Source organism: Leptidea sinapis, chromosome 16 (assembly GCF_905404315.1).
Source record: "Leptidea sinapis chromosome 16, ilLepSina1.1, whole genome shotgun sequence".
NCBI classification, from domain to species: domain Eukaryota; kingdom Metazoa; phylum Arthropoda; class Insecta; order Lepidoptera; family Pieridae; genus Leptidea; species Leptidea sinapis.
The window spans coordinates 12,750,766-12,773,771 of NC_066280.1; the positions used below are offsets into that span (position 1 = coordinate 12,750,766).

The following is a 23,006-nucleotide window of genomic DNA, read 5'->3' on the forward strand; positions in this document are numbered from 1 at the left end:
AGACGTAGCCTCAAAGTGCGGCTACTAATACTACGCCCAAGTGGGCGCCAGTCTCGAACAATGAGTGACGTTGCCGTGCCACATTTTCTGTTAAACTTTGCTAATAATTGAAACTAAAATGCCGGGTGCATAGAAAACTTTGTAAAAATAAATACTACATGAAACAAGAAAGACACTGGGGTCACATTCATCATCAGTAAGTATTTTGTATTCTATTAATTTCAATATAAAATAACACGAAGCGTATGATGAAGATGCCACCCACACAAGCATCTAATAGTTGCCGTCATAAAAAAGCTATTGTTCTGAGGTAGTACCGTAACTAGTTTGAGTGCAGCGAAGAAAAATGCTTAATCTAACATATTTAATTAAATTATTTTTCCTTTGCATTTTTGCGTATTTTTCAATAATGGAGGGAAAAGTCAAAGTAATTAATATTAAAACAGATGAATACTGAAATTTTAAATACACATTTATTTATTCCGATTGAGCTTCAATTAAGCTCTGGACAAAACGTTAATAAGTAACCAGTATCGGAAAAATTGTCAGCGAAGCTATCAAACACATAATTTGCAATTTGGTTCTTGTTTTTTTTTCAATGGATTTGTAGAACGAACTAGCGTGCGTGTCATCTGAAGTTTAGTGATCACCGTCGCCCACATTCTCCTGTGACACCAGAGGAATTACTGGAGAAATGCCTGTCTTTTAGGATTATTTACCTACGCGCTTTTTTCTGCGTTTATTCATTTTCATTTTCATTAGCACATGTTGTGGTTGAAACGCTGTACGCTACGCCTTATAGCGATTATTTATGAGCAGCTTTCGCTTAAGGTGACACTAAATGCCAGCGACCTTGAGCGATATGAGTTCACGGCTTCCGGCCCACCATCTTTGTAACAAAGCCAATATTTTCAAAATTCTTGCGTGGAAAACAGTTTATATGCTTACAATCCTCGTTATTCATTACTAATCTGAATAAATATACCTACACAAAAAAGTAAACCTATAAGAATAACTTTTCTGGGAGTTGTACTAAAAAAAATGCGTCATGCCATGCCAAAAAACTTGTTTAACTGCAAGGAAAAGTGTTAGTTCAAAAAGGCTCTGGAGTGAAAACTATAACCAACAGCAAGCATTAGAAACCTACAAATAAGACTTAAGTATATGAGTAACAGGATTAAGTAGTGTTCATAGCTCGAAATGCTATATTTTCACCAAAAAACTTGTCTAAAAACACCTTGTTTGCATGTTTTCTGCTTACTCTTCGCCTTAAGTAAAGGAGTCACGCAGTACAAATCCCACTCCGCAGAACGAGGCCTGGAGCCAATTCAACTTTAGCAAGACTTTCGCGGTCATACAATTATCAATCTTCAAGTATTGAGGGCTTAGACATTAACTGTTATTATTTAATTATAATTAGTTATTCTCAAGATGAATTTAAGTGTAGGCTTTATAATTTTTAAATAATAATTTAATTTAAATATGTTCTTTAAATACACTTTATATTCCATTTGTGTAGAAATAGTTGTAGAATATGTTTTTGATTTATATAATACGTTATTACTATTTAGCCGACAAATAACTTCAAAGTAGTAAATTATTGCAAAGGCCGGGAAATTAGCAATTGCAGGTCGAGTTTGAAGGCCGCCGAGGCATAGTGCTTTTCTCAAAAGAAAGCAGGGAAATATATCACACTTTTTAAATTATACATTAAATTTAATTTCCCTTTGTCGCTAAATATATATTATCTGGGGCTTTCATTAAAAATTGCTTTATGTTTTCGCCAGTAAGTAAATTTTCGATTTCTTGCTTTTGAATCCGGTCGATTGTCGTTTAAGAAAAGTAGTTAAATTTCCATAATTTTTCAAGTTAATGCCGTTTTTAACATAAACTGTACATATCAGCGTTGAATAAATTGCCCATAATGTAGATGGCTGTTTAGTTTTAGCAATCTCATTAAAATACAACAAAAATAATGTTTCGGAGAAATGTTCAGTTTTTTCCCGTTTTTCCAGCTCATGAAATTTTCAAATACTTTCATGCATTTTCCTTTTGACTTAGCTGGAAGCAGGTTTGCCATTGCCAATTTAGCTTCTGATCTTAAATCTGGTGGAGTACAACCAATCTCCATTTCACTTTCTGAACCGTTGTAACCCATTTTAATTATTATTAAATTTGTATTTATTAAGTAGTTATGTAAATAACAAATCAAGACGAATTTTCAGCTTTTTCAATTTTTTTTAACATCAGTGCTGACAGGCAAATGCAAAGAGACTATGGTATGCCAAAAATGACAAAAGAGATCCTATCAAAGAGTATTTAATAACCCGAGCATTTCATATAACATTTCAGGATCGTTGTAATGTTCCAAATTCAAAAAACGCTCCTGCAATGGATTTCATTTTCTTTGACCGAAAATTCGATTTGAACTTCGCGTGTTCTTTTTTTGAAAATAATGACAATATTTCCATGCATGTTTGAGCAAAAATATTTTTCATGCATGTCTGATTGCCTATCAGTAGAAATGCAATTATCATTTTTTTAAGTATGCTGTATTTAAAGTGGAACATTTGTTGTAGTTTCTATAGGCAATCTTAAATAATTAAATAAATTATACCATTAAAATTGCTCATCGTTTGTTTCAAATAAGAACCTATTTCTAACATGAATGCGTAAATTCAGTAATTTCAATAAGGGCAACATTAAACAGATACTAACGACATTAATTTGTTTCGGGATTTTACGCCAGGAGCGGTAATTACATTCGCTAATTGTGTTGCCAGTTTCCGAAGCGAGTAGTGCTCGTTATCAGGCAGAGTTGCCATCATTCATTGAAATGTTAACTCGAAATGTTCTGAATATTCCTTGACTAATTTACTTGTATTTCACATTGGCGTGGATCTAATTCACAAGACATAATATACTGATAAGAATGAATATAATATAAATCTATCTAAACAAATCAAATAAACACACACTCACTCACAAAACCACACACGCACAAATATCATGTCTTATTATAAATATTGTAAATCCGTTATTAGATGTAAGTCCTACAAAATAGTATTATAATAACCTAATTTAAGTTCTGTGGATTTTGAGATGTTTTAAATAAATATATATAAAAGAGAATGTATGTTCCCTAATAACTCCTAAACTATTCGACCGATCTCAATGAAATCTTTTGCAATAGATTCGTTGAAGCTCAAGGAAGGTTTACATTTATAGTTTGTCGTGTCACGGTCCCACCCACGCACTCACCCACGCATTTACCATATCTCTCGAACCGTTTATTGACAGAACAACGTCTGTCGGGTCAGCGAGTACATAAATATAATAGATTAAATATAAATAATGTGTATCGTTGAAATAGTGTTCTTGTGTGATTAATATATGTCGGAGAATTAGAATATAAAAGTAATATGGCCTGTATGATTATATTCTACTCTGTGTATTGGGCTGAACTGATGGCGAACGTTATCTTTCAAAGTGTGTTTGAAGTTGTCACTGTGTACGTCAATGTCGGTGACGTGATTGAAGTTAGTTATTATTGTCCATCAGTAGAGCGCTCATTGAAAAGTCGCGACGCATTCGTCTTCAAGCTAGCGCCCGCGCTAGTTGTGCGCACTGATCGACTTAAAACAACACGGAGGATACCAACACCGTGACGCCCGATTTTAAATCCAAATAAATCTCCGAGATATAATATTGAAAATAAATTTTAAATTAATATTTTAATTGTTTTAAACATTATGAAATGTCAATTTTTAATAATAAAAGTTCTAAGTATTCCCTTCTATCGGCAGAATTTACAACTGCCAATATTTTTAAAGTATTTATAGCCGAATGACACATACCTAATCAATAAAAGTTTCCACTATATAAGTATGGTATAATTTCATGATAAATAGATCAGAGGCTGAACAATCCAAGCCCAAGTTAAAATAATATCTAATAATAAATATTGACACACTTTTACACAAATTATCTTGCCCCAAACTAGGCATAGCCTGTACTATGGGTACAAGACAACGATATATTTAATACAATATGAACTACTTAAACATACATAAATACTTATAAACATCCATGACTAGGAAACAAAAATTTTGCCGCCAACGCTCCTGTGATTCCTCTGGTGTTGCAAGAGAATGTGGGCGGCGGTGATCACTTAACACCAGGTGACCCGTCCGCTCGTTTGTCCTCCTATCCCATAAAAAAGAAAAAAAAAATCATATTCATTATTATATAAATGCTTGCACCTACTGGGATTCGAAGCTGGGACCTCTAGCTCAGTAGGCAGGGTCACTAAACACTAAGCTATAGGGGTCGTTATATATAATATTATATTATTATTTTATTATTAAATAAACATATTTCTATACTTCAATAATACTTTTATCATCAATTACATTAGAATATGTAATTATACAGTAAATTCTATATGAGATAAAGCAGAAATACTTCGATAAAATTAATGCAAATTCAAACTATTATTTTTAATTGCTATCGTCTCCTTGTCTTTTTGTAAAAAAAGAAGTATTAAAAGCATGTATCCCTCGATTGTATTTGAAAGATAGCACAGATTGGATTTTGCAATAGAAATCGAATGCAAACTTCGTTCTGTGTCCGGGTAATGGAGATAGAAGCTGCCATAGAGTTATTCTACACTCATAGGCCGAGAGACCGTGTAAAAACATGATTGAAATCTTACTAATGGAAAAATTCAATAATTTTCTGTGGTTCAATGTGGCAAACTGCACCGGTCCAAGACAGCAACAACTGCAGTACACGAATAACTACTTATGATGCTTCAGTGTCCAACCTTTAAGTAAAAATTCTTAGTAGTTTTGTTACTATTTTTAAGGGCTTTCAATCCTTTTCAACTAACCGTTATTTTTAATGAAACAATAATTATTTTATGTCATTTAATATCACCTAAATAATGCTATGCACTTATGTTTCTTATTGTTTATTTTATACTTGCTTCAAGCGATATATTTATTTGATTTCTATGTTCATAAGCACTCACAAGCAAATATTTCATCTTATTAATTTCAATCTACACATAATTTGAGATTTCAAAGTATTAATTGCAATTTAATTTTTGGTGTCAATAAGCAAATATTTAATTTTTTAACTAAGGAATATCTTATTTTACTTTCTTGTAGTATTTACTAACAGTAATGTATTCCTAAAACCCTCTTTAGTTTTCCACTTTTGTAGTATTGAGATTAATGAGGAAATATGTATAACTTTCTACAATTCTACATATTGTTATTTTAAAATACATTATGTGACTTACTAAACCCTCTTCAATTACTCACTGAGCTCTGCATTTCCCGCGCTCTAACGAAACGGGAATGAGGTTAACATTAGATGAATCTCTTATGAAATTTTACATATTTCCAAGTAGTTTATATCAAAATTCCACATCCCAGACAGTATTATAGTTATATATTCGATGAAAAAAGAGAATATAATCACTCGATAATCTCTCTCCTGGACTACAAAATAGCCCGAGTAGATAGGCTTAGGTCGAGAGCTGTCTGGTACTACATTCTAATATAGCTCAGCCTATATTGAACACCTGGAAACGAGAGGCACTTGTACACATAAGCCTTAGAATATTTTCTTTTTCGCGCCCCTCTTGTTAGTTACGGATTTAATTTAATAAAACGAAGTGATAATGACAAAGTGTGAGAAAATATTGTGCTAATAAAGAAATTGTTGATGTTATAACTACGTAATAAGTAGGTATAATATTATGAATTCAGTCACATTATATTAATGATATTTAACTTATTTAATATATATTGACAGGGTATTATTTATTATCATACGTGAAATAATTACAAACGACTTCAACTATTTTCTATGTCAAAGATATGTCAGTTGGTGCTGGGGCTGCTGCTTCGACTGCCGAAGACAGCAAATATGTTGGTCTCAGTAAATCACACATCTATGTGCCGTTTGGTGTTGAGACACTTGGCCCGTGGGGCCCAGAGGTGCGGAGAATGTTCAAAATACAATCTTCTAGTCTAGCCTCTTTATGGCTACTGGAAACCCAAGCGCTGGCAGCTATCTCGGTCAACGGATCAGCCTAGCTATCCAACGCGGAAATGCTGCCAGTATTTTAGGTACGCTTCCACGTAATGAAAGTTTTTATTTTATGTAGTCATAGTATTGTAAATATAGTTATAAGATTTGTTTTGTTTGAATAAATTATTTTACTATGTTCTGCAGCTAAATATCTACAACGCGCTCTCGACGTCTAGTTGCTATGATTTTTCATAAATATAAGATGTTCACGCATATTCATTTACTGTACTATACTATACAGGGGGTACGATTATTTGATTTTTTAAAAATTGGTCGTTGTAGAGATTGCCAATACAAATACTGCTCAATAAATGATCACGAACGATCGTGTGGATGCTTACACGATGATGAAATTCATATTCAAATATTTTTATTCAAAATAGGATGTGATATCACTTATTGAAAGTCAAAAACTACCACCCATTCCAAAATGAATGCCTCAGACCTGAGAAGAACGGGCGCAACAAACTCAGCGGCCTTTTTTTTCATCGAAAAAAATATGTTTTCAAAGTAATATTGTACAATTAAACTTATTATTTAATAGCCTGAGGGCGGTCACTCCATTCCCGATCTGTGGTATCATTAAGAAAGTCATTTATGTTATAGTAACCTTTACCATACAAACGTTTTTAAACAATTCTTTTGAATAACGTAATACTTTTGTTTTGAACATTTTCTGGGATCTTGTTGTAAAAGCATATACATCGCCCAATAAAAGACTTACTAACTCGACTTAGCCGAGTAGTAGGCATTATAAGTTTATGTCTGTTCCTGGTGTAAACATTATGGTCAACGATTAACTTGCCGATGACAGACGATCTTACAAGTAACGATCATCGCCGATTGTGGAGAGGAGGCTTTAGAAAGATTTTACTCCAATTCAGATTTATTATATTATTTTATCCCAATACATAATATTACGTAATATTTAAGAATTCTGTTTTCTATTTCACAAAAAATACAAGGCCAGATTTTTTATTATTTACTTGCTAATGTCCAAGAATCTTTGAAAATTACATATAATTTTTAGTATATCCAAAATAATACCTTAAATATTATATACTAATAATGCTAAACTAAATAATTACTGCAATTATTTAGTTTAGCATTTTTATTGATTTATTATACTTAGCTAAACAATTACTATTTCTGATTAACAAATGACTAAATTTACCTGACCCAGCGACCTATCTGTACGTCATTATGCATATCGATATTCTAGGTCAGATTCCGAACGCTAGGGTTCCAACCAGCCATGCCACAAATTCCTTCGACAACCGCGTATATATTCACAGTGCATTACGGTGAATATTAATTATTGGATATTGCTCAGCTCGTTATTTAAATTACTATCGGTTTATTGTACGGGTAGGTGCTATAAAGTTTTGAAAAGATATCCTTTTTCCACTTTAAGTCCATTGACAGCCTGTTGCAGTCAATGTCTTCATAATTATTAGAATAAAATGGCCATAGATAATTTATACGGCTAGATAGAGTCTCTTGCTGTAAGACAACCGATAAAAATATGCTAGGAATATTAGTTGAATGTGCGTGAGAAGCTAAATCTTATACTCGCGATTTGTATGACACTGTACTCAAACCATTTTTGCATATTATGGTAGTTAAGTATTAACCACCAAAATATCAATTGTGTATGTGTTTTAATGATAAAAACGAAAAAATGGATTTATGGCCAAGGTACAACATATCCTATGTACCTATACTATACAGAGGTCCCGGGTTCGAATCCCGGTAGTTGTAAGCATTTATATGATGAATATGGATGTTTGTTTCCGAGTCATGGATGTTTATATGTATTTATGTATGTTTAAGTAAGTATATTGTATTAAATATATCGTTGTCTTGTAACCCATAACACAGGCTATATTATATGCCTAATTTGGGGCAAGATAATTTGTGAAAAAAAAAGTGAGTCAATATATTATTATACATAAGCTATATTTTATGGAAAATATTCTTAACAAAAACCGTTTTAATCGTTTCAATAATAAAAAATAACTCACAAATTCTGAACAAAATCAAAATGATTTTCATAGTTTCTTTTTTCAAATGAAACAAAATCTTTTATATTTTATTAGAAATATCAAAATATTCTCCTGGTCAAAGTACAACATCTAAATGTACCTTGGCCACTGAACATGGTACAAATGATTGACAGAGACCGAGGTACAACACAACTCCAACTTCAACAAAACGGTGGATTTTAAATAATTTGGGGTTACTTATCTCGTAACTTTATTATTGTTTTAACACTAGTTTAAAAAATGGCAATGGCATATAAAGTTCAGCGACTATTATAAAACGTTTAAAACTATCAGACTTCAAAGCTTAATAAAAGCACTTACTTTTTCCCCAAGAAACTTTTTAACGTCGTTAACGTTTGGCTACTGTCTCAGCCATGCCCGTGTCGAACGTATATCTAACGCTATAGATACTTTCGAGCACTTTTTGCCTAAAGTGTTGGGAAAACCTCGCCTTAATATCACAGGAATTTTTGAAACCAGCCTAATGGCACATACACATAGTGCCAAGGCTCCACAGGGTCCTCTACCAATAATGCATACACAATTTTTTTATGTACATATTCAAGAATTGTAACCAAGAAAAAAATATATTTTAAAATTAATAAAAGATTTAATGAATAAATAATATTTTTTTTTCCTTATATTATCATATTAAAATACATACTTAAGTATTAACTTAAATTTTAAGCTTACCTCACCTAAGCTTTTCTCAAGTTAAACAATTTCAATGTTAAATAGTTCAAGATAGATTAGTTTAAGTTATCACTTTAGTCAGGCGTCCCGAGACGCAGACATTTTTTTTATGAAAATAAGGTACGAGACGAGCAGGACGTTCAGCTGATGGTAATTGATACGCCCTGCCCATTACAATGCAGCGCCGCTCAGGATTTTGAAGACAAAAAATTCTGAGCGGCACTACAACTGCGCGGGTCATGTTGAGTCATAAGATGTTAAGTCTCATTTGCCCAGTAATGTTCACTAGTTCACTAGCTACGGCGCCCTTCAGACCGAAGCACAGTAATGCTTACACATTACTGCTTCACGGAAGAAATAAGCGCCGTTGTGGTACCCATTATCTAGCCGGCATCCGGTCCAAAGGACCCTCGCACTGGTTTCATTTAATTATATATCACACATTTCTATAAATGCACCCGAAGACGTTTTACATAGAAAATGCATCTCATTGTCTCGTTTGCATAAACCGTTTAGTATTTGTATAGGCGATGCTAAGGCGATAATGCATTTTTAACTCGAGAATCGCTTAGGTAAATAGCACTAAATCAATTCTCTCGTTAAATCTGTCTTGCTGAATCTTTTAGCTCATGTATATGGATCCAGAAGCGTAACGAATAGATTAGAAAGATCATTAGTTACTATAAAGATAAGATGCGATATTAATGTTATACATTCTTACAATGAAGAAATCTTTTTGTTTCGTTAAAACAGTGTTTTTCAACCTTTTCAATGTCACAACCCCATTACAGTTTGAAAAGGGGAAGCACTTAAATTATTATCTTTTTTATGGAAAAAGGAGGACAAACGAGAGCCCACATTCTCTTGCAACACCAGAGGAATCACAGGAGCAGTGCCGGCCTTAAGTAATTTATTAGTATCATTCGACAATTCATTTTTTTTATGGAAATAAGGGACGAGACGAGTAGTGCCGCTCAGGATTCTTAAAAACCCCAAAAATTCTGAGCGGCACTACAACTGCGCTCGTCACCTTGAGACATAAGACATACGGCGCCCTTCAGACTGAAACACAGTAATCCTTACACGTATCTGCTTCACGGCAGAAAAGGCGCCGTTTTGGTACCCATAATCTAGCCGGCATCCGGTACAAAGGAGTCCCACTGGTACATTCCTGTGTGAACTGACATTATCTTCAATGGTGGACATTAAAACTAAAAAGAGAAACAGACTTCAATTAGCAAAATATGATTTATTTGTTAACATTTTAAAAATGGCAACACGACAAATTTTTGAAAATTTAACAAACTCATCCTGCTCACTAAAATTGTGTTTTTACTGTAGTCAACCTTTCCTTTTTCCTTCTACCGTCGACCCCTACAAAACAATGCTATAAAGGATTCATTTTTGTGTTTTTACTTTTACTTTCTTTGGATGTTCATCAATTAAAACTCGGCGCACCAACGATCAACTGCAGAAAACGGTGATGTATTAGCAAAATATAAAATCCTGTAACTCCTAATTAACTTGTTCGATCCTGAATTTCTTCAAGCTCAGATAATGTGAAGTCGAACATATTTTCGACAACATGCTCCAACACACTAAAAACAAAAGACTTTCATTTCTTCGAATTCCAAAAATTCGAATTCCGTTCGAATCCCGGTAGGTGCAAGCATTTATATGATGAATATGGATGTTTGTTTCCGGGTCATGGATGTTTAAATGTATTTATGTATGTTTATATGAATTTATGTATGTTGAAGTAAGTCTATTGTATTAAATATATCGTTGTATTGTAACCCATAACACAGGCTATATATGCTTAACTTGGGGCAAGATAATTTGTGTTAAACAGTGTGTCAATATTAATATTATTTCTAAAAAACAAAAGATTTTCAATTTATTTCTTTTTTTAATCATATCAATATAACAGCTTTACCAGCTAGTTTTTAAATGTTTTTATTTCCAAGAGTTTACCACTCAAAATCTTCATTGAATCTAATAATACTAGCACTAATCCAACCCAACAGTACTAGTAGCGGCACTTTGATTTCATTCGTAACTTTGAAACGTAAGTTGGAAACTCTTTTGTCTATTAGATTATTAATATCAATTACGTTACCCTTCAGATCGAACTACTCTACTCGAAAAATACACTAAGACCTTCCTCGAGAACAACGCTATACACTTGTGAAAACAGCATGAAAATCGGTGCAAAAGTTTTTGAGTTTTTCGCGAACAGACAGACGTGACAGAGGACATTGTTTTGTAATATGTAGTGCTAACAGTATACTACTTAGAAACATACTTACAAATAAACTTGTTACAAAGTTATACCTGAGAATAAACCAAGAATATGCAAAATGTTGACTATTTCGCTGACAACACTGTAAATACAATGATGAATGGATGAAGTTTACCGAATGCCAAGCAACTCTGCAAATAAATATTAAACGACCGAATAAACCAATCATAAGCAATATGTCTATCCCTAAACATTTTGCTTAATTATCAAGTACAACTTTATACCAAGTTTATTTGTAAGGCCGACTATGTATAAAATATTATCTCTGAACTCAGTGTACCTCGTGCCTAATTCCACTTTTAACTCCTTCAATGTTTCCTGTCTCCAGTTACCCATATCCGTTAAGATCGTGCTATCCCCTTAATATCATTTTCCTATTGTCAAGGTTATCTTCCTCTACTTCTGCCTGCGTTTCTAACAGCCTTTCCCAATATTCAGTCTATCTCCTACTCGATATAAAATCGTAACTATCGTTTTCTGTCCCAATAAACTTATCGACGGTAACTAACCATAGTATAGCTTACCAGCGATAGAAGTTTGTATGGAAATTGCAATTCAAGCGTCCCAATATAAGGCGAGAAGAATGAATTATCGGGTATATTGGGACGGCTACAGATTATTGACAGCTAATTACTAACAGTAGAAGGTAGTAATTTATCTCTATCTGTAATAGTATATTGGGAACGGCCGTAAGACACCAGACATATACATTTCGCTCCGTTTGCAACGTATGACAGCTGTCCTTATATTTTGTGCATTTCACGCATATTCTATTTAGTTGATCTCTTCTTCTCAGTAGGTATATCGGTAAGGTTAGTTCTTTCTCTTATAATAATAATCGTTTCTTAATAATAATAATATTTTTTTTTGCATAATCTAATATAAAAAATTCTCATGTCACGGTGTTTGTAGTTAAACTCCTTCGAAACAGCTTGACCGATTCTCATGAAATTTTGAGTGCATATTGGGTAGGTCTGAGAATTGGACAACATCACGGACGGATTTTTCATCCCCGTTAATTTTTTTGACATTTTTTTTAATTTGTTTGATTATGAGTCAACATATAAAAATACATACAACTTCAAATTTTCACCCATCTACAATCAACAGTTAGTTTTGTATCGCGATTTTACTATCGGCAATACAACGTTTGCTGGGTCAGCTAGTGTGTTTATAAAAGTCAACAAAAATAACAATACGATTCAACACATTCGCCAAAAAGGGCAGGCAAATTACGTCAGCTCCACGTCATTACATAATAATAAAAAAAATTAACATTCCACGTCTTAGAATATTAGTTACAAGTACATATTCAAAGTCAATAAATAGTAGTTTAAAAAAAACAAAAAAAAACATGCTTTTTATAGAAAACCGAACTAAAAATAGAAAAACGATAGATCGTATTTTGCACATTAAAAATGGAATAATTATATTAAATTAATATATTGTCATCGGTCCTCGATAAACCTACGAAGTTTGAACGAAATCTGGCCGTTTAAGGTGGGTCTAAATCGGGCCCAGATGAGTTATTCAAATATACATACAGGCGAAGCTAAAACAAAGCGCTTAAAAATACTTTATTGTCATAAAGTCAACATATTGCTCGTCAACGTCAATCACCAGTGGGAGGCTCCTAAGCACAGGAAGCCGGCTAGATTATGGGTACCACAACGGCGCCTATTTCTGCCGCGAAGCAGTAATATGTTAACATTACTGTGTTTCGGTCTGAAGGGCGCTGTAGCTAGTGAAATTACTGGGCAAGTGAGACTTAACATCTTATGTCTCAAGGTGACGAGCGCAATTGTAATGCCGCTCAGAATTGGGTTTTTCAAGAATCCTGAGCGGCACTGCATTGTATTGGGTAGGCCGTATCAATTACCATCAGCTGAATGTCCTACTCGTCTCGTCACTTATTTCCATAAAAAAAAAGAAACAAAAATACAATTCAAATACATGCTAACTTAACAACATGGGATGTATTTCAACGATGATAAAACTACTAATCCAATTGAATTCTGAAACTGACGATTACCTGCCTTAGGAAAAAAATACAAAGACAGTTCTTTGAAAGTGGAAGGGTCTATACAACCTAAGCATTTAGAAAATAACAGTAAACATGATATTATAAATTATGGTAAAAATTCTCCCATTAATAGAATTTGTAAGAACTACAACGAAGTTTTTTCGAATGTCGACATTCATAATCGCAGTAAAAATATCTTAAAAAAATAAATTATTAAAATAAGCAATATAAAACGAACAAATAGGTACATACACGCACGCACATATACACAAACACACATTACACGCACACATACACATCCAAACATAATATAAACACTATAATCGGTTATAACATAATATAATAATAGATATATATACATTACATTCGCATTCATACGCATAAAATTGTTCTTCTACATATACATTATGTTAAAGTAAATTAAGTTGAAATTCATAAGTTGATTTTTTTGTTTACAAGTTAAAGTAATTTAATATGAAAATTCATTAGTATGAAAGTTCATTTTATCTACACTAATTTTTAAGACTTATTTGTAATATTTATGCTGTTGATATTTTCAATAAATAAATAAAGTCTTACTATCGGTTCATTTGTAATTCTGAACAATATGATAACATATCGCTTTTTTATTGTCCCTGACTCGAATATCGCTGTAATAAATTTGCTATTAAAATATCAGATAAATGCTACTACTCGTATTATCAATAATCTGTTGATTTACGAGTATGTCTGAGCTAATATACTGACATTTGCCACAAACAAATGTTAAAAGGTAAATGTTTGATAACAGAAGTTTAAGCAGATGAACACTACTTATTTGTAAGGGTTTTCTGGCCGATACTTAAAACCTGGTCGCTTATATATAAATTACTAGATGACCCGACAGACGTTGTTCAGTACATTATACATAAAATACTGTTTTTTATGAATTTGTCCATAATATTTGTTCGTCAATAAATTCTCCCAGAAAATATGTCCATACAAAACAAATATTGGATAAACAATAATTGTGGGTCCCAAATCGAGATAAAAATCAGTTCCTTAGTTTAGGAGTTCACTGGAAACAAACATCAGGACACTGGATTTATATGTACATATTAAGATTTGTCTGTTAAATAACTACATAAATGACAACAAAATGAAAGTAACGAGTATGTTCTCAAATTTTAAAATATTTCTATCTATCAATATATTTGTGTGTGTGTGTGTGTGTGTATTGTTTAATGTACTCGGCTAGTAATTAGATTTGCGACTTAATTTACCAGTAGGAGGCTCCTTTGCACAGGATGCCAACTAGATTATGGGAACTTCGTGGTATAGCTAGTGAAATTACTGTGCAAACGAGACTTAACATATAATGTCTCAAGGAGACGAGCGCAATTGTAGTGCCGATTATAATTTATGGGATTTTCAAGATTTCTAAGCGGCTCTACATTGTGATGGGCAGGGCATATCAATTACTGTCATAAAAAAAAACAATAAAACAGGTGTGAGGAAACATTGCCTAGTCAGCAATTTTACATTCAAGGTCAAAGGCAAATAAACTTTAAAAAAAATATATTTAATTTAAGCAATTAGGGCAATTGCCCTTTTATGCAAAATATTGTTTCGGTTTCTGCCATTTTAGCTCTATAGCAAATAACTGAACTAAATTAATTTTGCTCTATTAGTGTCAGTACGATTTTTAATTCTTCTGATAGCAAAAATAGCAGCACAGAGTTTATTTGAGATTGTATCAATATGAACGCTACATTGAGCGCATCCTATTCCAAGAAACGAGGTAGAGTAACCATGTTTGAATGGTTCTCCATCTAATATAACACTCCTGATACTTTTTACTTTTGGTAGGGAGATTTCAATAAATTTTGTTTTACTGGCGTTAAGTGATAAATTATCCTGATCCATTTAGATATATTTTCAATCAAAATTCTGTGATTGTCTGTCAATATTATAATGGTATGTCGTCTGCGCAAAGAGCAATCTTATATTCTTACGCGATTACATTTGGCAAACCATTTATTGTAAACGAGGAATAAGAAAAGTCCAATAATTTAACCCTGAGGTACGCCGCCTATCCGCATTACAGCAAAAGATGAGTCATCATTATTAATTACTACTTTCTAGGTTCTATTAGATTAGTATTAAGTAATAAGTTCAAGTGATTTGCTTTTGGACCATAATAATGAAGGTTACGGATAAGAGGAGAATGGCCCACGCAATCAAATGCTTTCGAAAGATCAAAGAATAATCCTAGAGCATTATCCGATTTCTCCCAAGCATTTAATATATGTCGAATCAATGCTATACCGGCATCGGTTGTTGAACGATCTTTCGTAAAATCAAATTGCTTAGGATGTAAGATGTTATTGTTAAAGAAATTATTTAACAATTGATTTATTTTAATTTTTTCAAAAATGCTACTAATTGTAGATAGAACAGAACTAGTCTATATAATTTTTAGTATGTTCTTTATCCTGACTTAAAAACTGGTATAAAATTACTGTACTTTAGATACTCTGGAAAATTATTGCAACATTTATTGAATGTTAAACATAATTGTGGAGCAACTATAATAGACATAGACATGCCCCATAATTCACATTATTTGAATTAAATACTTTGTTTATTTCACTAGTAACGTACTTGAATTTGAGTATATTATATACTCAGATACATTACTTTTAAGTATTGATTCAGCTTGTTCAAAAGAAGGACTTAAAGTGGGTTTAATCTGAACAGAAATATTAGAAAAGGACGTATCAAAAGTTTGAACGATATCTCTACTCTTTCCGATGACCAGTCCATATTTTGTAATACAGATACACTCTTTATTTGTTTAATTTTTACCTGTTTCCCTATTTATTATTGCCCAAGTGAAGTCAAGAGATATGAATTACAAGAGTACTCTTGAAACACATATGTCAACTAAACAGGGCTAATGGTAGCTCAAGTATGATACAAACGCTCTTGTTGGTCAAGCAACGTCAGGGTGTTGAATTTGGGTGTCTGTATGCACGCGCATCGTAAAAATTGATTCCGATAATCTACCAGGAAATGATAAGATAAACATTCATTTCCTTTGTAGTAAAGTACAAAAAAATTAGAATAAATTATAATCATTTATTATATACCATAACTTAGGATTAATGTACAATAAAGATGCGATATAGTGTTGTACCTGGAAAACTAAACAGTATCTTAACCGTACGATAACTGTTTTGTATAAATTGAAAGATTTTGCAATAATCAGTATAGTTTGAAAATAATAACAAAAAGGTGAGTTTGAAAACATCAAAATATAAGTTAGAGATTTATTATTATATGCATACCATTTGCATTACCAACTTTAGCAATCCATCTACTAGGCTCCGTAAAATTGTTAAATCTTTTAAAGTGGATTGTGTTATATTTTATAATAAACTTCCAAATGATATTAAAATATTACCTATTTAAAAATTTGGATGTATCGTAAAAATAAATTAACATCTAAATTATGATGTGAAAGATTATTTGAATGATAAAGATAGTTGGAATTAATGTTCTAAATTTTGTTAATGAATATTGTTATACTCATTTGAATGCTATTGTAACTTTTGTACTTCATCCTGACTTGCACTAAATTACTTATAAAGTTTTACGGTGAATAAAGATTTTTTGACTTTGACTTTACAATTGTATTACAGCATAACTCGTCAAAGTTCTAGAATCTGCTGCAATAAATTTTAGAATATCGTTACTTTCGCTAATGCTTCAGATATTTTTATAACTCTTCAACTTTTTTCAGATCAACATGAAATTCTTCATTATCGCTGCTGCCTGCCTTGCTGTGGCCGTCGCTGGCCCAGCCCGCGGTATCCTCACTCCTGAGAGTGCTGGACCAATTGTCATTGAAGGAGAGGGCATTAGCGTAGGCCCTGCTATCATCAAGCCTGAAGAGGGTATTTCAGTAGGCCCTGCTATCATCAAGCCAGAAGAGGGTATTTCAGTAGGCCCTGCTATTATCACGCCTGAAGAGGGTATATCAGTAGGCCCTGCCATTATCAAGCCTGAAGAAGAGGGTATCTCAGTGGGACCTGCTTTCGTCGAGTCTGAAGAGGGTATCTCCGTCGGACCCGCTTTCGTAGAGAACTATGTTCCTCAACAACCCGCTTTAGTTCAGGTCGTGATCAACATAAACAAGAAACCTCATGTCGTGGACATCCCAATCACTCAGCCAGCCATCGTCGATGAGGAGATCAAACCTTCACCAGTTGACGTCATCGCTATTGCCCCCGTTGAAATCGGAAAACCCGAGCTCCCAATCATGATCCACCCCATTCACAACTAGCCTTAACTTAATTAGAATACAGCCTTAGGGACTAATTACAATCATTAAATACAATTTTTAAAATGTAATAAATCATTTTAATTTATTTGTAAATAAATGTATCAGTTCCTATTTCTGTTGTATCAGTGCGTTTCATAATTTATGTAAAAAGATAATGAGATGATTACCAGTAATCGATGCAATATTTATTTATTTAAAATTACTGGGAACTTGAAGCCATTGCATATAATACATGAGTCAATTTAATTTGATTTTATGAAATCTACTAGGGTATCCCACATTAAAGTAGCTTTCCAAAGGAAAGCTACTTAACTACCAGCTTTACATGGTTATTTTGAAGTGGTTCGCCTTAGGCTGCGTTTCCATCTGCAAGATAAGTTCCGCGAGAAATGTCCGACAGTCTGTCTGACAGCAGTTTGCAAGTGTAAAACCCATTGCAAGTGCTGTCGCGACAGTTTGTCAAGCGCTTCTTGCGAGTAGTTGCGAAAACATGTCTGCATCGACTCGCAACAGATCTCGCTGCTTATCAGTCTAGTTTCGTATATCTCGCAGAAAGTATCACCCGCACGGCTTGTGTTTTTGTTTTTAATTGAAAATGATAAGTCATAGGCAAATTCGTGAATCCTTCTTTGTGGGACTAACGGCATGCGGATTATAAAAACCGAATTAAAAATAGCTCTGTGCTTAATTCCATCGTAAAAAAAATCTCTACAACTGAGAATGAAGTCCGAAAAATCGCAGCATTAAAATGGGTCTTTCCTTCGGTTCACTTCTAAATGAACTGCGGTCATACGAATAAAAATGAAATATTGTTGACCATCTTCCTGTTGTATTTCACGTAATAAATCCGTTCTCGAACCCAAATTGATCTTTTTTTCTTATTCCACAACAAAATTATTAATGCAACTGCTTCACGTGCGCGTCTTGACAGTTCCTATCGCGACACTCGTAAGCTCTCGTGTGTAAACACCTCCGCGATAAGTTGCGATAGTATGATCCGCGAGCTTCTCGCAAGACATTTATAGCAGAAATAAATTGCAGGAATTAGTACAATATGTAAACATTATTGCAAGAACTCAAGCAAGACTTCCACGAGTTTGCTTGTAGGTGGAAACGGGGCCTTAGGTTTATAGGTGACAAAATAAAACGCGCCAGGTCTTATAATAATGAACACAGCATTACAATTTCAATTAAGAGTCAAAAGAAATTGAAGAAGACTTGATATTACAAGTATTTACCATATAGATTTTTTATGAAAGTAAGGGACGAGAAGAGCAGGACGTTCATGTGTAATTGATACGCCCTGCCCATCACAATGCAGTGTCCCTCAGGATTCTTGAAAAACCCAAAAACTCTGAGCGGCACTACAATTGCGCTCGTCACCTTGAGAGACAAGATGAGACTTAACACATTTGCCCAGTAATTTCACTAGCTACGGCGTCCTTCAGACCAGAACACAATAACACTTACACATTACTTCTTCAAGGCAGAAATACGCTTCTTCTTCTTGAGGTGCCATCTCCTACCGGAGGTCGGCTATCATTAGTGCTATTTTTGCCTTTGAGATAGCAGCTCAGAACAGGGATCTTGTGCTAGGGTTGACAAATGTCCGGAGATTCTTAAGCCACGAAGTACGCCTTCTCCCGGGTTGACTCTATCCCTGGATTTTCCCTTGCGTGATGAGTGCAGCAGGACATAATGTGACCAAAGTACTGCAGCTTGCGTTTCTTGAAAGTTTTCAAGATCTCTACCTTTTAGTTCATCATCTGCAAAACTCTTTCATTCGATATTCTATCCCCCCACGATACCTTCAGAATTCTTCTGTACACCCACCTTTAAAGGCCTCTAAGCGGTTGCTCATATTTTGGGTTAAGGTCTATGATTCCACATCGTACAAAAGAACCGAAAACACATAGCAACGTGCCAACCGCACTCTGGTAGATATCTTCAACGATCGATTGCAGAGAAGATGTAAGCCAATTTCTTATAAGCTTCAGAAAAGCGTTACGCGCCTGCTCTACCAGGCACTTGATTTCAACCCTGTAGTCACACTGGTCGTTTATGATGCATCCGATGTCTGGGCAAATGAGACTTAACATCGTATGTCTTAAGGTGATGAGCGCAGTTGAAGTGCTGCTCTGAATTTTTTTGGGTTATCAAGAATCCTGAGTGGCACTGCATTGTAATGGGCAGGGCGTATCAATTACCATCAGCTCATCGTGCTCGTCTCGTCCCTTATTTTCATAAACAAACAAACATCCAATTTACCTATAAGAGTCCAACTCTTTGAACTACCTGGTTCCTTACAACCAAATCAGTCGTTGCAAGGTGTTGAGATTTGACAACAATCATGATTTATTTCTTTTTAAAATTTATGTTAAGACCGTAACTTGCACTAATTCTGTCTACGCTTTGGAGCAAACTTTGTAAATCGTCGAAATTGGACACCAATAATATCGTGGCGTCAGCATATCGTATGTTATTTAACGCATGACCATTTACTATGATGCCCTCCTCAGCGTTCTCTAAAGCTTCTGCAAATATAGCTTCAGCATATATATTTAATAACTGTGGGGACAGTATGCATCCTTGTCTGACTCCCCGTATGATGTCAATTTCCACTGTCAGTTCTGGTCCACTCGTCTCATGCCCTCTGTGCCAATATAGATTTTTAATGATCGCCAAATCTTGGGAATCAAGTCCTATGTCATTGAGAATTATAATAAGCTTATCAAACTGAACCCTATCGAAAGCTGTCTCATAGTCAATGAAACAGAAGTATGCGCATCGATTCATATCTCATGTCTGAAACCAAATTGTTTGTTTGAAATGTTTTCTACCACCTTTTTTAAAAACAGTTGTGGATTATTTTCAGGATAATTTTCAAAACATCAAAGATATTGTTCTACACTCGTTGCACATCTTAGCGTTGCAGAAATACGCTTCATTGTGTCACCCATAATCCAGCCGGCATCCTGTGCAAAGGAGCCTCTGGAGCCACTGGTAAAATAAGTAGTAAAATATAAAATAATAACTTGTAGTTCGTAGAACTTGGAAGAATGAAATCTCTACATTTATCTGAGTGTTGCACAAAATAATTAATATGAAAATGTTAGAGATACATTGTACACCATATCTGGTTAGACACAACTAAAATAGACAGAGCAGTAAGCTCTGCTTTCCAACTAGACAGACAGTAAGCTCTGTTTAGTTGTAAAGCGAACAGTTTTTTGTTTTGGGCACATTATGTGTATGTTCAGGTATTTAAGTTGGGCCCATTATAACAATGTCCGCGTACCTGCTCCATAGCTCGATAGTATATTTAGTGAATAATATAAAATAATAAACGAAACACGTAGTATTTTATTCGTTGCATCTACTTATACAGGGTGTCCCGTAATCAGTGGACCAACGGGATACCCGTGATAGGGGTGGTCATCATCTCTCGAAAACACCAAATTTTACTGTTCTAGGGCCAGTAGTTCAAAAGATATGATTTTTTAAGCATTATTTTGAAAATTCTACCCTTATCAACACAAAAGTTGAAAAAAAATATTTTTTATTTTTATTTTGCCCTGTTTCTTAACTTAAGGTGGCTGAGGAAACATGTGTCTTCACAATTAAATCCATTTTTGTGAATAAATATTGCCAAATTAAAAATTAAAAACCAAAACATGCGCAAATATCAAATAACTAAATTTGCAACGTGATGTTTGAAGCAAGCTAGTGCAAAAAAAATGTATGACAGCCTTGCGGACCATTATTTAAAAAACATCTGCAGTTCATACTGATTCCAAAAAGGTATAACAATATTACATTTTACAAAAAAAATAACTTAATAACCAATTTTAGACTCCAATTGCGAGAAACATTTAAGCGCTATCTATTCTGAGAATTATTTTGTTATCGAGAGAGAGATAACACAATATGCTATCTCTTTCTCGCTCAGGTACCTTTTTCGTTTACGGGGTCCTATTGGCCGACGCCTATGATCCCCACACCCTAATTTTTCAAATTATTCTTAGTTTCATCAGAGACTTGCTCATAGCTCGTAGCTGCACACGTGTTTTTTACTTCGCTACCATTACGACTCTTTTTTTTGGTGACTGACGCTTGAATTGGACCTTGTTTGTCTTTGTGATTTGGATACTGTTTGCCCGGATTTTATAAAATGCCTAATACCTATACTCCTCGTGAATATGCTGAGATGTATTTTATTTACGGTCTGTGTAATGCAAACGCTCGGCAAGCAGCCCGTACGTATCGTGAGCGCTATCCTAATCGCGACCGCTATCCGGATCATCGAATTTTTCTCCGTGTAAATAACGCGTATTTAGAAGGCAGAATTCCCGGAGCTGCAAACAACGTGGGAAGACCTAGAAGAGTCGATGAACTTCAAATACTGGCCGAAGTGACAGAAGAACCTTCTACGAGTGTTCGTCGTATTTCAAGACGTACTGGTATAGCAAAAACAACAGTACATCGCATTTTAAAAAGAAACAGTTTATACCCTTATCATATTCAACGAGTGCAGGCACTATTACCTGCTGATTATCAACGGAGGATAGATTTTTGTGCAGAGATGCTTCGCCGATGCCGACAAGATCCACTATTTTTCAATTCAATATTATGGAGCGATGAATCGTGTTTTAAAAGAGTTGGAGTGTTTAACATTCATAATTTACATGAATGGGCTGTTGTGAATCCACGTATTGTACGAGAAGATAGATTCCAGCACCAGTTTGGAGTCAATTTGTGGGCTGGAATCTTAGATGGTAAACTTATTGGTCCATTTGAGCTCCCACCGAGGCTTAATGGTGCTCGGTACTTGCAATTTTTAAGAAATGACTTAAGTAATTTATTAGCAAATGTACCACAGGAGGTATGTGAGAGGATGTGGTTACAGCATGATGGCGCACCCGCTCATTATTGCAGACAAGTGAGGGAATATTTAAACGAGTCTTACCCAAGTAGGTGGATTGGACGAGGAGGTACAATCCCATGGCCAGCTCGATCACCTGATCTTAATCCATTGGATTATTTTTTATGGGGATATTTTAAAGAATCCGTATATGAAACCGTTAACGATAACGAAAGACAGCTAAGACAAAAACTGAATGTGGTGAGTGAAAAAGTCAAAAATAATGAAAGGGCGTTAAAAAGTTTAAAAAGAAATTTTATAAGAAGATGCCGGCTATGCCTTAGAGTAAGAGGAAGACATTTCGAACATTTATTATAAGAAATAAATAAAAAAATTCTAACTATTTACTTTTGTTTTATTGTAAATTCCGCCAAGAAATTGCTATCTAATGTTGATTTAAAATAATTATTGTCTTTTATTGTTTCACAATAATGATTAATTATACCTTTTTGGAATCAGTATGAACTGCAGATGTTTTTTAAATAATGGTCCGCAAGGCTGTCATACATTTTTTTTGCACTAGCTTGCTTCAAACATCACGTTGCAAATTTAGTTATTTGATATTTGCGCATGTTTTGGTTTTTAATTTTTAA

At 34.1% G+C, this 23,006-nt stretch overlaps 1 long non-coding RNA gene across 1 annotated transcript; it reads right to left on the minus strand.

Annotated features, from left to right (window-relative positions):
• Window positions 1-10,069: 10,069 nt before the first annotated feature.
• On the minus strand, window positions 10,070-13,632 carry LOC126968785 (uncharacterized). The gene is made up of 2 exons (XR_007730289.1): window positions 13,530-13,632; window positions 10,070-10,438 (listed from the first exon to the last, which is right to left on the minus strand). It is a non-coding gene; the product is annotated as an uncharacterized LOC126968785 (long non-coding RNA).
• Between the last annotated feature and the right edge of the window lie 9,374 nt (window positions 13,633-23,006).